Source organism: Eptesicus fuscus, chromosome 15 (assembly GCF_027574615.1).
Source record: "Eptesicus fuscus isolate TK198812 chromosome 15, DD_ASM_mEF_20220401, whole genome shotgun sequence".
In the NCBI taxonomy this organism is placed as follows: domain Eukaryota; kingdom Metazoa; phylum Chordata; class Mammalia; order Chiroptera; family Vespertilionidae; genus Eptesicus; species Eptesicus fuscus.
The window spans coordinates 72,629,374-72,643,210 of record NC_072487.1 but is presented as its reverse complement, the minus strand read 5'-3'; the positions used below and the strand labels follow the sequence as shown (position 1 = coordinate 72,643,210).

General features: G+C 56.6%; 1 protein-coding gene across 2 annotated transcripts in view; it reads right to left on the bottom strand.

Moving 5' to 3' along the window:
• MVB12B (multivesicular body subunit 12B) overlaps positions 1 to 13,837 on the bottom strand; it is a 139,100-nt gene that overhangs the window by 73,940 nt on the left and 51,323 nt on the right. The window lies entirely within an intron of this gene.

The following is a 13,837-nucleotide window of genomic DNA, read 5'->3' as shown; positions in this document are numbered from 1 at the left end:
CTCCCCGAGTTCCTCCACGCAGAGCTTTAAAGTATGTGCAGCTCGACAGCATATGGCAAATCAATTACTAGTTTAAATCTTAAAACACAGACATGGCAAGTGTGGTGCAGAAACAATCAAGAGCACCGGTTCGGGTTAGATTACAGTGAGCCACTAGAGTTTTGAATACAATAAATCATCATTCCAGGCAATGGGAAGCCATATTGACACTTATTCCTAATTTGAATATTTAATTAGGGTGAAGTTCTTCATCAAATTATCGCAGAACTGGGAGAAAGCCTGGAAGACTTACACAATTACTATCTTAACCCCTTCCCAGCTGCTCACCGTGAGCACAGACCCTGTCCTCGCTCTGCAGGGGAGGCCTGCGCCCAGGCTGACCTGGGGCACTCAGTGCTGGTGACTGACGCTGCTGCGGGCGGAGAGGAGCCAAAAGGTGGGACAGCAGGGCCTGAGGGCGGGGCTGCTCCTGCCCAGACTCGGCTCCGGAAGGAACCCCGGGCAGAAAGCGTGTGCGCGAGCGCCCATTGTGCGCCTGGCGTGGTACTTCCATGTCCCCCACTTGGTTCTCACAACAATCCTGCAAAGAAGGTGTTCTCACCCCATTTTACAGAAGAGGAAACGGAGGCTCCGAGGAGGGAAAACTCGCCCCAGGTAGCAGTGACGGTGTTGTAAGGGTGGAGGTCACTCCTCACACACGCATCCTTTGTGCGCACCAAAAGTAACGACGAAGGGAGCATTAACGTCAGTAAAAACCTGCTCCACGCTGTGTTTTGGATATTCGCGTTGCACAAATAAACTGGATGAGGGGCACCCCAAACCTCCTCCACCAGCACCCTAAAAGTTAACGCTTGGATTAAAAGTGCACCCCTGAGCTCCCCATGCAGCGGAGTCACAGGATGCTGTGGGGTGAGGCGAGACTGCGGCGCCAGATACAGCCCCCTTGGCACAGACGCCGTCCACACCCTCAGAGGCGGCACCGAGGGAACACCTGGTGTCCGCGGGGAGGGGAACGTTAGTAACAGGACACGAAAGTGTGACTTTATTTTTCTTTTCTCCAAATGGTAACCGCTTGGCAATAGCATTTATCACTGCATATCAGTTTAGACAAGAGAACATTTCCTTAAAGTCCTCTTTTCACTATATGGAAACTGTTATTGACATTGCATAGACACCGTGTGTTTGTGCACGACCAGGAATAACACACTTCCCCTCGCAACCTCCTCCAGGGCCCCAGGACAGGACCACGGCGGACTGCACGCTGCACTTGGCAATGGTAGGTCTGAAGATCTCCAGCCCCACTGAGAAGCTAACAGCGAGGGTCGTCCCAATAGCCTCAGATCAGCAACTTTCTCTTACAAGCTCGCGATGGGTTCCATTACCCTCTTTTGGAAACGGCGGAGGCTCCATTTGCGATGCCACTTTCAGCAGGAAGCTGAGCGCGGGACAGAGGGAAGGGCGGCCCACGCGGCCCCGGGCTCGGCCCCCGCCACCCCGGCCAGGCTGGCAGGGGGCACCCCGCATCCGTCAGCCCTGCTCCTTGCGGGAGCAAATGGCGTCGGGAACTTTGAAACTTTCCTTTGTATGTTGCATTAATCCATAGAAGAAAATCTCTTTTAATGAGGAGTGATGTAGTTACAAACTCTCCAGAGCCATAATTAGAGCAAACTAATTGAAGTTGTGTTTTGACACACTTTCCAAATTCACGGGTGCCGGATGACATATTCACAACACTGCCGCGCACAACCATGGCGACGACAAAATCATTAGGCTAATAACACTTATTTGCATTCTTATCATGCCGGCAGCTCTCCCTTAAATACTGTTTCCACTATTGCTCCTTTGCCGTAAGTTTCCACGGAAAGATATTAACAGTAATTATTAGTGCTTTAGTGGAATTTTAATGTTAAAGAATAACAACGTGCATTAACATATACACTGGATGCCGATTCCTTTTCTTAGCGACCGTCGGACGGTTTGGGGGGTTCTTCCGCCCGCAGCCCCCCAGCCTGAGGGTGATGACAGGACACGGCTTCATTTCGGACAACGGCTCAGAGCCCACGCCTGGTGGACACTGAAGTCAGGGTTTCTGAACAATTCTGTCTCAAATGTTCGACCAGAAAAACCTTTCCTTTCTTTAAGCACTAAAATGAAACCGTTAAGGAGAAATTTTTTCCAAGCAGTTAAAAAAAAAATCAACAATTTACAGCACGGTCCTTGGTAATAACACTAATGAATTCCAGGAGGACGTGCTTTAGCCCCTCGGTCGCTGCCCCTCGGTGATTAAAGACAGACTTGGAGCAACGGGCACGCGGGAAAGGCCGGTGGGGGCGGGGCGGCCGGCTCTGTCCCCGGGGAGGCCCCGTTTGCCACCAACAAGGCCCATGTTTTGGATGCTTAACTCAGACACTCACACACAGAGAGGAAGACTCGACAGTTCTAAATAATGGTTATTAATGACTCCCTCCTCTAAACTGACAAATTACATCTGAAATTTAGAATGGAAGAGGTATGAAGAGTGAACAGAACCTGACAGAACGCCAGCGGGCACAGAGTTCCGCTTCCTCCACGGAGAGGGGCAGGGCCCTGGGAGACAGTCAAGGCCAAGGGTGTGACCACGGCCTCCCTCCCCAAGGTGCTGGCTCCAGCAGGTCGCGCGTGCGGTGACCACGGGCAGTGCCATCGCTCCAGTCTCACCTCACGGTGGAGAGGGAAAGTGCCAGGTGCACAGTGACGGAGGCCGGGCCTGGCCCCGCTATGCCCGCTATGTGGGCATCAGGCCTCGGCCCAGGGCCCCCCCTGGAGTCTCAGGGTTGGGCCAGACAGTCACTCTCATTCTGGGCTTCTACAAGGATCTCGGGATCAAGAAAAACAACCATATCATTTCCCACTCATAATTCAGGAGAAAATGGGGGCAAACGATTGCCCTGTCTTAACTAAAAATGTTGAATTTGAACCATTCACATTTCAGAATGGATGTCTACTCTCAACCCGGGAAATCCGACTGAGTGAAGAAAATGCTTCCTTAGAAAAATGCCAAGGACTGTACTCCTTTGAAGCTTGGAGTTTTCGGTTCCTTAAATTACCATCCTTGTACCAATCTGCTATTTTTCAAGTCACTGATTACTTAAAATAAAGGGGGGTGGGGGGCGCCCTGAGCTTCATAGCTGCAGCAGCTCCGAATCCTGGCATTTATGCGCTGCGTTTCAGTTTTATGACACCGAACCCTGCAATGCCCAGACACCTACCTCCCATATAAAAGAAACGCAGGAACAAGCCCCGTCTGGGGCCGCGGGCACCACACGGCCATTCCAGATGATCGCGTCTAATCTTATAAACCGAAATATTTAAAGAGTCTCTAAACCTCACTGACCCTACTTTTAAAAACAAGGAACATATGGACACAGCTAGCTTTTCATCTTCTTCCAGCCTTCTAAAATATCCCCTTTCCAAACGCCAAGGGGAGCGAGGCTGCCAAACTCAGATTCATAAAAGGCCGCGAGCGCGCGCGCGCGCGGGGCAGGCGGTGAACGTGCGACAGAACACACCGGCCCAGAACAAAGGACCTCCGGCAACTCCTCCGCCTCCGTGCCCACTGCCCACGTCGGGGAAGACAATTTGTTGAGCAAAGTGAAACAATGACGAACGGATGGGGAATGTTGGCCACGGTCTGGAACAGTCCATGGCCACGTTTGGTGCCTGGCGGTGCCCACTGGGTGCAGCGCGCGCTGAGGCAGAGAGTCCCAAATCCAGGGAGCCTCGAGGCCCCTGGAAGGCGGGGAGATGCAGTGGTGGGAGCTGGGTTCCGATCCTGCCTTCTCTAATCCTGACGCTCTGCCCTTGGTCAGTCAGTCACGGTCTCTGCAAGCTTCAGTCTCCTCGCTTGATAAGAGGAGGACCTAAGAGTCAGCTCACAGCCTGGCTATAAAGGTTAACCAACACACACAAATGTTTCCATGATGCCTGACACTGTAGCTGAAATAATAATGATAACTGTGTTTATTCTCAAAATAATAATTAATATTACTACTCAACTGGAAATGAAACACCTGCTGCTCAAGTTCAATGCCACCCTCCCCTCCGGCGGAAGCCCAGCCCAAATCAATCTGAAGGGCCTTAGAAAAGTTACTGCAAGCAAAGGATTGCGTTAAATAGCCAAATTAATAATTGAAACCCTGTCTTGAAACAGAACGGCAAGGGGGGGGGGGGAGTTAGTAAAGTCCCAGGAAATAGTGCTTCTTTAACACCCATTTTTACTTTGTTTGGCAGCTAAATTCACACGGAGAGACCAGGTGAAATATTCCACAGACTAGCTACCTGCAAATAGACTGTCAGCCTCCACGCTGATAAAAGGCAAAATGTGCGCCTCTAAATGCCCTGGCTCACAAAACCGACCCTGAAGTGAACTGACAAATGTGTCCTGACACACGGAGAACTGTTTTCATAACCTGAGGAAGGCCTTTCTCCACCCCCAGGGCTCAGCCCCGCTGCCCGGCGCTCCCGCGCACGGAGAAAACCATTCCACGTGTGCAGCCGTTCTCAGGACAACGAGAGGACACGTACCCACCAGATCCACCAAGAAAATCCCTGGCAGAGTCACAGACATTACAGAGAACACTCGCAGGCAGCGAGTGCCTGGTCAGAACCGGAGGTGTGAGGGTCCGAGAAGGCCAGCGCCGGGGGGCGCTGCATGGACGAACAGTCCCTTCTTCATTAAACAGAAGCTCTGGCCTCCCAAGAAGCCACATTAAACATTGATATAAAAATATCAATATAAAAACATTGATATAAAAAGCGTATTGCTCAGCCTGAGCTCATCATTCCTGTCTAACAATACAAACTGCGTTCCGGTGAAATCGTGCCTTCAACAGTGTGTGACACCACCACCAAGTCTGATCCTGTTACAGAAGCAGCCGCAGCTCTGTGTGAGAGCGTTTGAGTCTCAGATAACCTTCCTCTGTGGCCTCTTCACACCACTGTGCTGATCACCAAACAAATCCAATGCTGTAACCTTGCTTCATCAATGACTTTGGAGCCATCCAAGGGCCCGAGGACCCAACGCGGGACCCTGGTGTGTAAGGCCTGTGCCTGTTTACCGTCTAAAACTCAAGGGGACTGGACCCCAGCCGGCGTCTGCTCGTCTCCCTAAAGGTGGGAAGGCAGACAGCTTCGGTGTTTCTGTTCCAGAGGCCCAGGGAGCGGATGAGCTCCCCGCCCCCACGGGCACGCGCTGGGGAGTCCTATCTCCCAGTTGCTGGGCAGGAGCCTGGGGACACGTGTGAAGACGGCTGGGACACGCAGTGGGGTGGCTGCACCAACCACAGCCCCCGATGAAGTGATTCACAACCAGGGACGACCCGGCGGCCGTAAGCATCAGGGCACAGGGACGGTGTGTATCCAAAGGGAGCTCGTGGCCTGGCTTCAGGCCTCACCTCTGACCTCAGCTGTGTGACCCGGGAAAGGCATTTCACCTCCCTGATCTGTTTCCTCATCTTCAAACAGAGGTGATCACAGCACCCGGCCCGCAGAGCTGTGTTAGGGTTAAACGCGTTGTTGTTTACAAAGCACCGGGAACAGGGCCTGGCCCCTAAGAAGTGCAGTGTAAGCCTCTGCTTGTTGGATGGAAGAGCAAGTGAAAGGCGCGATGTATAAAGACACGATGCCTCGTCTTACGTATCTAAACCAGTGCACTGAATATGTTTAATAAATATTTTCAGACCCCCCCCCCCCAATTTGGGGCCACACATTCCTCACTGAGCACTTGCTGTGAGCAGCCAAAGAGATGACAGTTGGAAAGTATTGCTGAGTGTGGAGGTGCAGGGATGCAGTCGCTGTTCTCTCCCGCGGCTTTAAAGGGAAGCGGGAGCACTAGAATGAACCCCTGTCATCACTAAGCCGCCAGTGTGGCCGAAGAACAAGCACAGGCACGCAGCGAGACAGCCCGTGGAGGCCACGCTGTGCCCGGCGACGGCAGGAGAGGAAGGGGAAGCGAGAGAGCGCGGGCTTTCCAGACGAGGCGAGGGCACCCCAGGCGTGGAGCAGGCAGGCCAGGCCCGGCACGCTGGGTCCAGCTGGCCTCGCAGGAAGGCAGGTGCGGCAGAGACGAGGCACAAGCGCTGGCCGGAGCAGAGAGGCTTCCGGAATGAGGCCGCCGCGCTCAGGAGCCGCGAGGAGACTCCCGGTTAACGTGCGTCGATGTGGGAGACACATCGGACAACAGGAAGGCAGTGAAGGTTCCACACAGAAAGAGGACGGGTGCGTGTTTGAAAGCCACCAGGATGGCAGGAGACCTGGGCTTTAAGGTTACGGGCAGGTCCATGTGGGCCGTTCAATGACACCTGAGCCCCGGAAGCCCCGCCCTCACGGGTCCTCTCTGAGACACCCCGGCTGTGGGTACTTGCGCCTGGAATCGTGGACGGTAGCACTTCAGAGAGGACAAGTCCATGCGCAATGCACAACGCCCGCCTGTGTCCCCTGTGCCAAAACAAAGGAAAGAAAAAATCTGCAGAGGTGTCACATCGAGGAAGAATGTGAAAATGTGTGTCCTCTCCGGCTAAACAAAGCAATACACGTGTGTGTGGTTTCTCTGTGAAGGAAAAGGAGGGCTAATTATCCCCAGGGAAGCCGGACCCGGCTCTGCCCGGACAAGCCCTGCAGGTGGTCAAGGCTCGCAGGCCGCCGTCGGGGGGACGAGGGCAGAGCCCTTCCCCCAGCTCACCGGCCCAAACCGTCTCTGGCTGCCATGAAAGTGCAGCAAAATCCAAGTCACGGTGTGTTTGCCGTGAGGAAAACAAAGCCCTGGAACCAGTCCTTGGCGCTGCCACTAATCTTACCCTGATGCAGGACACACCACCTCCTCATACATGACGAACCTCATCTTAGAGCACAGCTTCAACTCTAACATGTCATCCCCTCCGGGCCTCTGGGCTGAGCCTCCCGCTAGGAAACCTACGGAGAGGAGACACCGCTGGGCCTTCTCCAAGGCAGACACGGCGAGGCCTGGGCAAGCCCTGCAGATGGTCAAGGTTCGTCAAACCTCCTGCCACGCGGGTCGCTGGCAGATACCGGGACAGGAAAAGGAGAACACGGCCCCAATGAGCGCCCCTCGGGGCCTCTCGCTCAAGTCACCTGTGGTACGAAGACCCTCCCATCACTGAACACTGACAGGCAGCCTGAGGATCCGGGGCTGTCAGCGTGGACAACAGGACGCCCGCCGTGAGCTGAGGCTCCGCCCGTCGCTGGCGTATTCGGCAGGCGGGCCAAGGGGCAGAGTCCACCCCCATCGTAGGAGGCGGGTCAGCGAGGCCGGACAGAGCACAGCAGCTCATGAGCTCCGACAACGGGCCGCGGGGACAGGCTGGGGCGCATGGCCTGGATTCAGATCACCGCGGCCTGGCCCTCTCTCCTCCGGGAGGAGCCATTAACCTTTCCGATGACAGCCCGGGGGTGGGGATGACGGAACGGTTTTTGAGGTCAGCAAGGATCTATGTTCTCAAAACCTGACATCGACAGGCAAAAGTTGTGACTGAACCCGGGTGTCCCTGAGAGAAGAGTAAGTGCATGTGACAGATCTTCTGCAATCAAAATGCCCCATTTCCCAGAGTACCTGTCACAGATTGATAACATCCACGCAAAAAGTTAAGTACAATTATGTCTGTCACTAGGAAACAGACTCCGGAACCGGTGACTGACATCTCGCTGGGAGCTGACAAATCACCGAAGACTGTGAACGGCTCAGGGCGCCACGCACCCTCTGCAGGGAGCTCGCCGCCGGCCCTGGGAGAGCCCTGGCGGGAGGGTGACACTGCCTCCCGGGGAGGGACAGTGTCGGCGGAGGTCACAGGCCCTGCCCACGGCCTGCGGTCTGTGTGGAGCAGGATGGAAAGCCTCGGCGCCCAGGCCGGCGGGAAGGGCGGAGTGGAGCTGCTGGAACCACGTTCTCCACATTTTCCAGGACCCCCTGAGCCCCACGACCACGTGAACACGAGGTGCCCTGAGAACCCCGGCCCTTGAGTCCAGACTGCATATTCCAGACGGACTCGGAAAGGGACGGGCTCACGCGTGCCAAGGCTGGGGGGGCGTGGGAAGGGTCCAGGCAGTCACTCTGCCATCACCTAGCCTCCTCTGACACCGGCGCTGGGACCTCAGAAGGTGACGGCTACAAGTCGGGTGGGCAGACCTCGGGGACAGACACCCACAGCTCAGCACCCTCCCCGCCCACTGGAGCTCCCGGCCCCGCGGCAAGGTGCCTGCGCCCTCACATGGTCTGCTGAGCCTGAACTTCGGAGCGTGGGGGCAGGGACTGTGACACTGTGTGACGTCGGAGAACCCAGAGGCTGTCTGACTGATGCCAGCAGCTGGGAACTCACGACCCTGAAGTCGGCCTCTCTGCGGCCAAGGAGTTTTTACGTGGGAAGTTCATTTGCTCATTTTTTAAAATGTGAAGCCCGGGTCTACCGCCTTCTAACTTCAGTCCAACTGACCTAATCTGCCTCTGGGGCTTTCAGGGACCCATCCCCACCTGGAAACACCACTGACATCTCCTCCGTATGTAAACCTCCTCCGTATGTAAACCTCCCACGTATGTAAACCTCCCACGTATGTAAACCTCCCACGTGACGACCATGCACACCGCTGCAGCCGCGGCCGTGTCTCTCCCAGGTCTGACCAGCGATTCCTCACGCAGGCGGTGCGGTGCGTGGCAGGTGACGCGCCTCCCAGTGCAGCCAGAGGGTGGGACACTGCCCGTTGCGCACGCCAGGCTGCATGCCACACACCCCGGCGCATGCCGGTCGTTCACACCACTGCTGAGCCCCGGCTCCTCAGAGGCCCGTCCTCGCCCGCCTGTCACCTCTCATCTCCGGGCCGCGGGGCTCCAGCTGAGGAGGAGCGCGTGGTGGAGGGTCGGCTCTGTCACTCAGAACTTCAGCTCCCTAACTGCTGTGTCGTCTGCAAATGATACACAGGCTTCTAAGGTCTGATCTCGCCACTGGCTCTGCAGCTGAGCAGCCGGGGGTGCAGTGCACCAGGGCCCTGCTGGGAGGACACAGACCATCCCCTCACCCACACCCACACCCCGGCTCCGGGTACTCCATCACTGAACGCACCGCCTCCCAGAACTTCTCCACACCCTGGGCCGGCAGCGGGGGAACCTTCTCTCCCCAGCAGGATCGCGGGGGAGACCCCGTGTGTGAGAGGAGTGGAGGCTGACCTGGTTGAAGCTGGACGGTGCTTCCCCCTCTGCACCGGCCCCCAGGCAGCGGCACAGAAGAGAATCGGAAAAGCCGCGCTGGCGGACCTGCAGCGCTCAGGCCTGCCCAGGAGAGAAGGGGAGGTGTCTGGGCCTCGGCCCACAGCCAGCGCCACGCTGCAGCCAACCTGCGTGATGGGCTGATGCCCGGAGAGCAAACAGAGGCTCCGAGCTCCTGGGCGAGGCGGCATCACCCTCTTCACCTGGAAGCTCAGAAACGTGTGCAGAGCTGTATGAGAGAGATTCGCTGCATGAGGAACAGCAGCTCTGCCGAGACACCTAATCCCGCCTTTTGCCACAAACGTCACCAAAACTGCATCCAACTCAGTGGATACAGCCGGGGGCAGCCTCTGTCTCCGGCCTCCGGCAGGCCCACCATGAAAGGACGGCGCAGTCTCTGGCCCAGGACTGGCACTGTCCGAGCCACAGGAAGGACACGGGCAGAAAGCGCCCGTCCTGGGCAGCCCTGCCTCCGGACCGAGAAGGCAGCTGTGCTGGGACCACGAGGCCCTCAGGGGATGACCCGCTATTCCTGACGAGGTCCACCAACTGCCCTTTTGTCTGAACTAAGCTGGAGATCAGAGCTCACCAAAAAATGGCAGGGAATTCTTTGAAATATGAGGGACAACATAAGAAATAGGAGTAGAGCAACACAATTTTAACTTTTGAGACAAAGCCTGGAGCTCAAGAAAGCAATACGCTCTGCTCCTGGCCCAGCTCCCTCATTCCCTTCCAGGCCCCACCAGGGATTTGCTGGGGAAACGCCGGCCGCCCATTGCTCAGGTTCCAGCTGGCCAGTCCTCCGCGCTGCCGCCACCTCCACGTTTGGCCGGTAGAGGGCGCCGCATCACCACACTCTCACTAGAGCCTGGGCTTTGGTTCACACAAAGACCAGGCTGAGGGAGTTGTTCTCATGCTTGTGGTTCAACACTACAGGATTAAGAAGCAGCAAAACACCAGCTTGCTATTACATGGTATCACCTCTGAAAAGTGCACAGAAAAATGACAATTATGCATCTTTGCTCACTGGAAATGGGATTTCTGTGTGTTCGTTATTTTCTGAATTCTGTCAATTTTCTACAAATTTGTATTACTCTCATAACCAGAAAAATCCCCAGGATTGCTCAGGGGCTCGGGAGTTTTTTGGGGGGAGGGACGCGGTGGATCGGAGCAGCATGAGGTCCTAGGCTGATGGAGAAGCATTTTTGCAAAACTGAATACTTGCCGGGACCTGCGCTGAGCGCTGGCAGATCGCCGGCACTGGACACAGCCCTGCCTCGAGGAGTTCGCAACATGAGCACAACACAGAGTGAACGCTGAACAGCGAGAGGCGCTCAGAAAAGAAAGCCGAGACCCAGGCCCAGCCCCTGGTGTTCAGGGAAGGCTCCCTGGGAGAGGGGGCACGGAGCTGATATCTCCGGTGTCCACGTGAGCAAAGACGTAGAAGCAGGAAACAGGAAGGGAAGATGAGGCTACCCGGTCAGCGTGAGGTCTGAGGCTTGGGGAAGGGAGAGGGCGAAAGCTGCCAGATTCCTCTGCCAGGAGTTAGAGAGACCTGAAGCCTCAAGGGACCAAGTGACATACTCATCACTTCATCAATCTTCAATGGAGAACTTGGATAAGTAACCAGCATCTCATTTTTAAAAAATTATCAAAGATGCTGGATAAGAAAACAATCCAAAAGCCAAAGGCACAGAAGCCCTATGAATCGGGAGGCTCAGCAGGTGTGCGTGCCCCTGTAAACCCCGGCTCAGTGAGAGCGGGGAGCTGGGAGAGACAGTGGTTTTGACTGGGAAGCACTAATATAACATTCAATTATTCTACTGCCTACTGGCTGACTTAACTCAGCCAAATTAGGATACATTTTATATTGACTATTTTGACATTTGTTTTATTTGGCAAGTAAAACAAAACTGATCCAATTTCCTTACAACCACTGTAAACCATAAACTGTACAACAAGAGGTTATAAAATATGTAAGCCTTATAAACACCACCTGCAGTTCCGCCCGCTGCCACACTGGGGTCTCGGGCCCTCTCACCTCAGTGGCCAGCGACGGTGCTCCACCACGGACCGTGTCCACCACGGACCGGGCTCCACCACTGACCGTGTCCACCACGGACCGGGTCCACCACGGACCGGGCTCCACCACTGACCGTGTCCACCACGGACCGGGCTCCACCACGGACCGTGTCCACCACGGACCGTGTCCACCACGGACCGTGTCCACCACGGACCGTGTCCACCACGGACCGTGTCCACCACGGACCGGGCTCCACTACTGACCCGTGTCCACCACGGACCGGGCTCCACCACGGACCGGGCTCCACCACGGACCGTGTCCACCACGGACCGTGTCCACCACGGACCGTGTCCACCACGGACCAGGCTCCACCACGGACCGGGCTCCACCACGGACCGTGTCCACCACGGACCGGGCTCCACCACGGACCGGGCTCCACCACGGACCGGGCTCCACCACGGACCGTGTCCACCACGGACCGTGTCCACCACGGACTGTGTCCACCACGGACCGGGCTCCACCACGGACCGGGCTCCACCACGGACCGTGTCCACCACGGACCGGGCTCCACCACGGACCGGGCTCCACCACGGACCGGGCTCCACCACGGACCGTGTCCACCACGGACCGTGTCCACCACGGACCGTGTCCACCACGGACCGTGTCCACCACGGACCGTGTCCACCACGGACCGGGCTCCACTACTGACCCGTGTCCACCACGGACCGGGCTCCACCACGGACCGGGCTCCACCACGGACCGTGTCCACCACGGACCGTGTCCACCACGGACCGTGTCCACCACGGACCAGGCTCCACCACGGACCGTGTCCACCACGGACCGGGCTCCACCACGGACCGGGCTCCACCACGGACCGGGCTCCACCACGGACCGTGTCCACCACGGACCGGGCTCCACCACGGACCGGGCTCCACCACGGACCGGGCTCCACCACGGACCGTGTCCACCACGGACCGGGCTCCACCAGTGACCGGGCTCCACCACGGACCATGCTTCACCACTGACCGGGCTCTACCACAGACCGTGTCCACCACGGACCGGGCTCCACCACGGACCGTGTCCACCACGGACCGGGCTCCACCACTGACCGTGTCCACCACGGACCGTGTCCACCACGGACCGGGCTCCACCACTGACTGACCTGCAAGCTTCTGTGGGGACCGGTCCTCCCGCTTTAACTCCCTGGGAAGCAGCACCTCTTTACCCAACAGGAAGGTAAAACCTGCCCTGAGGTTGTGCCCGTTTCTAGGTCCTTCCCAGCCGTATGATGTCAACAGGGAGCAGCTGTAACAGCCCCAGGGACGAGCCTGCCCACAGGTGATGGGCCTGCGCTGCCCTGAGGACAGGTGCTGGGGATTGCGGCTCTGGCCGTGCCCTGCGCAGTGAGCAAGCGCTGAACTGAGCTGCATGAGCCTCGAGCCCCTAACCCAGGTGGGGAACCTTTCTCCTGCCAAGGGCCACTGGATAGTTACATCATTCACAGGCCAAAAACATCATCAACTTAACATTAGCCTGCTGTATTGGGTTAAACATTTATTAACTAACTCACCCCTAGTGCCTTGGCAGGGCCAGACCAAACGGTTTTGAGGGCCTTATACGGCCCATGGCTGGACGTTCCCCACCCGTCCTAAACCAGACAGAGACTCAGCCGCTCCACCTGCCCTCTGGGTGCTCATCCGCTATTGGTGTCTTTTCCCATCGCAGTGAACTGGAACACTGCTTCTAAAGTGTCAGGCGATTCCAGGGGTAGTTAAGTTGAAGGACCACTTGGTTGTGGGTCTGTCAGGAGGAAGCCCAGGTTGTCTTTATGGAGGATGAGCCGAAGAAGCTGCTGGCTTCTTCCGAGGGGCGGGTGCTCAGAGACCAGTGCAGCCCGCCACCCTGCACCTCCAAGGGCAAGGCGTGGGGCGTGGAGCAGGAGGGGGAGCCCGCCGGTGACCATTTTGCCCTGATCCTGACAGACTGTGTTCATCTCTATTCGCCCACCTGGAAGCTTCTAGATCCACTCTCATTTACGTTACAGTAATCCCCAATGGCACCGCCCCCCCAATCCTTCCTTGTTTTATTTACTTTTGTAATCCCCGTCTCAAACTTAATCCATCATCGCTGTTTGTTGTTCCTTGTCCTCAAGTAATTTACTCCTCGTGATGCGAGGTTTCTCCATGTGACAGGATTCTTTCCCCACCTGCGTCGTGCAGAAAGTGGAGACCGAAATTCCGACTGAAATCAGCTGCAGAGCGCCGTGTGCTCTCCCGAGTTTCTTTGTGGAAACAATGATGAAAACTAACATCTCCTGAAAAACTTCCCACTATTCTCTCAAACCCAAACTACTCCCGTCTTAGTTCTACTCATTGGGAAAAGGAACAATGTGAAAATGAACACAATTACTTACCAAGGTTTCCAATGAGTGGCTGGCCAAGGCAGAGAGGGAATCCCCCCTTCTTCCCCAGGTTCCAGCCACGTGGCTGCAGGCCCCGCCTGCGTGCAGCTGCGAGCCCTTCAGACCCGCGAGCACCACGCAGCTGCCTGCTCTGCTCCTTCAG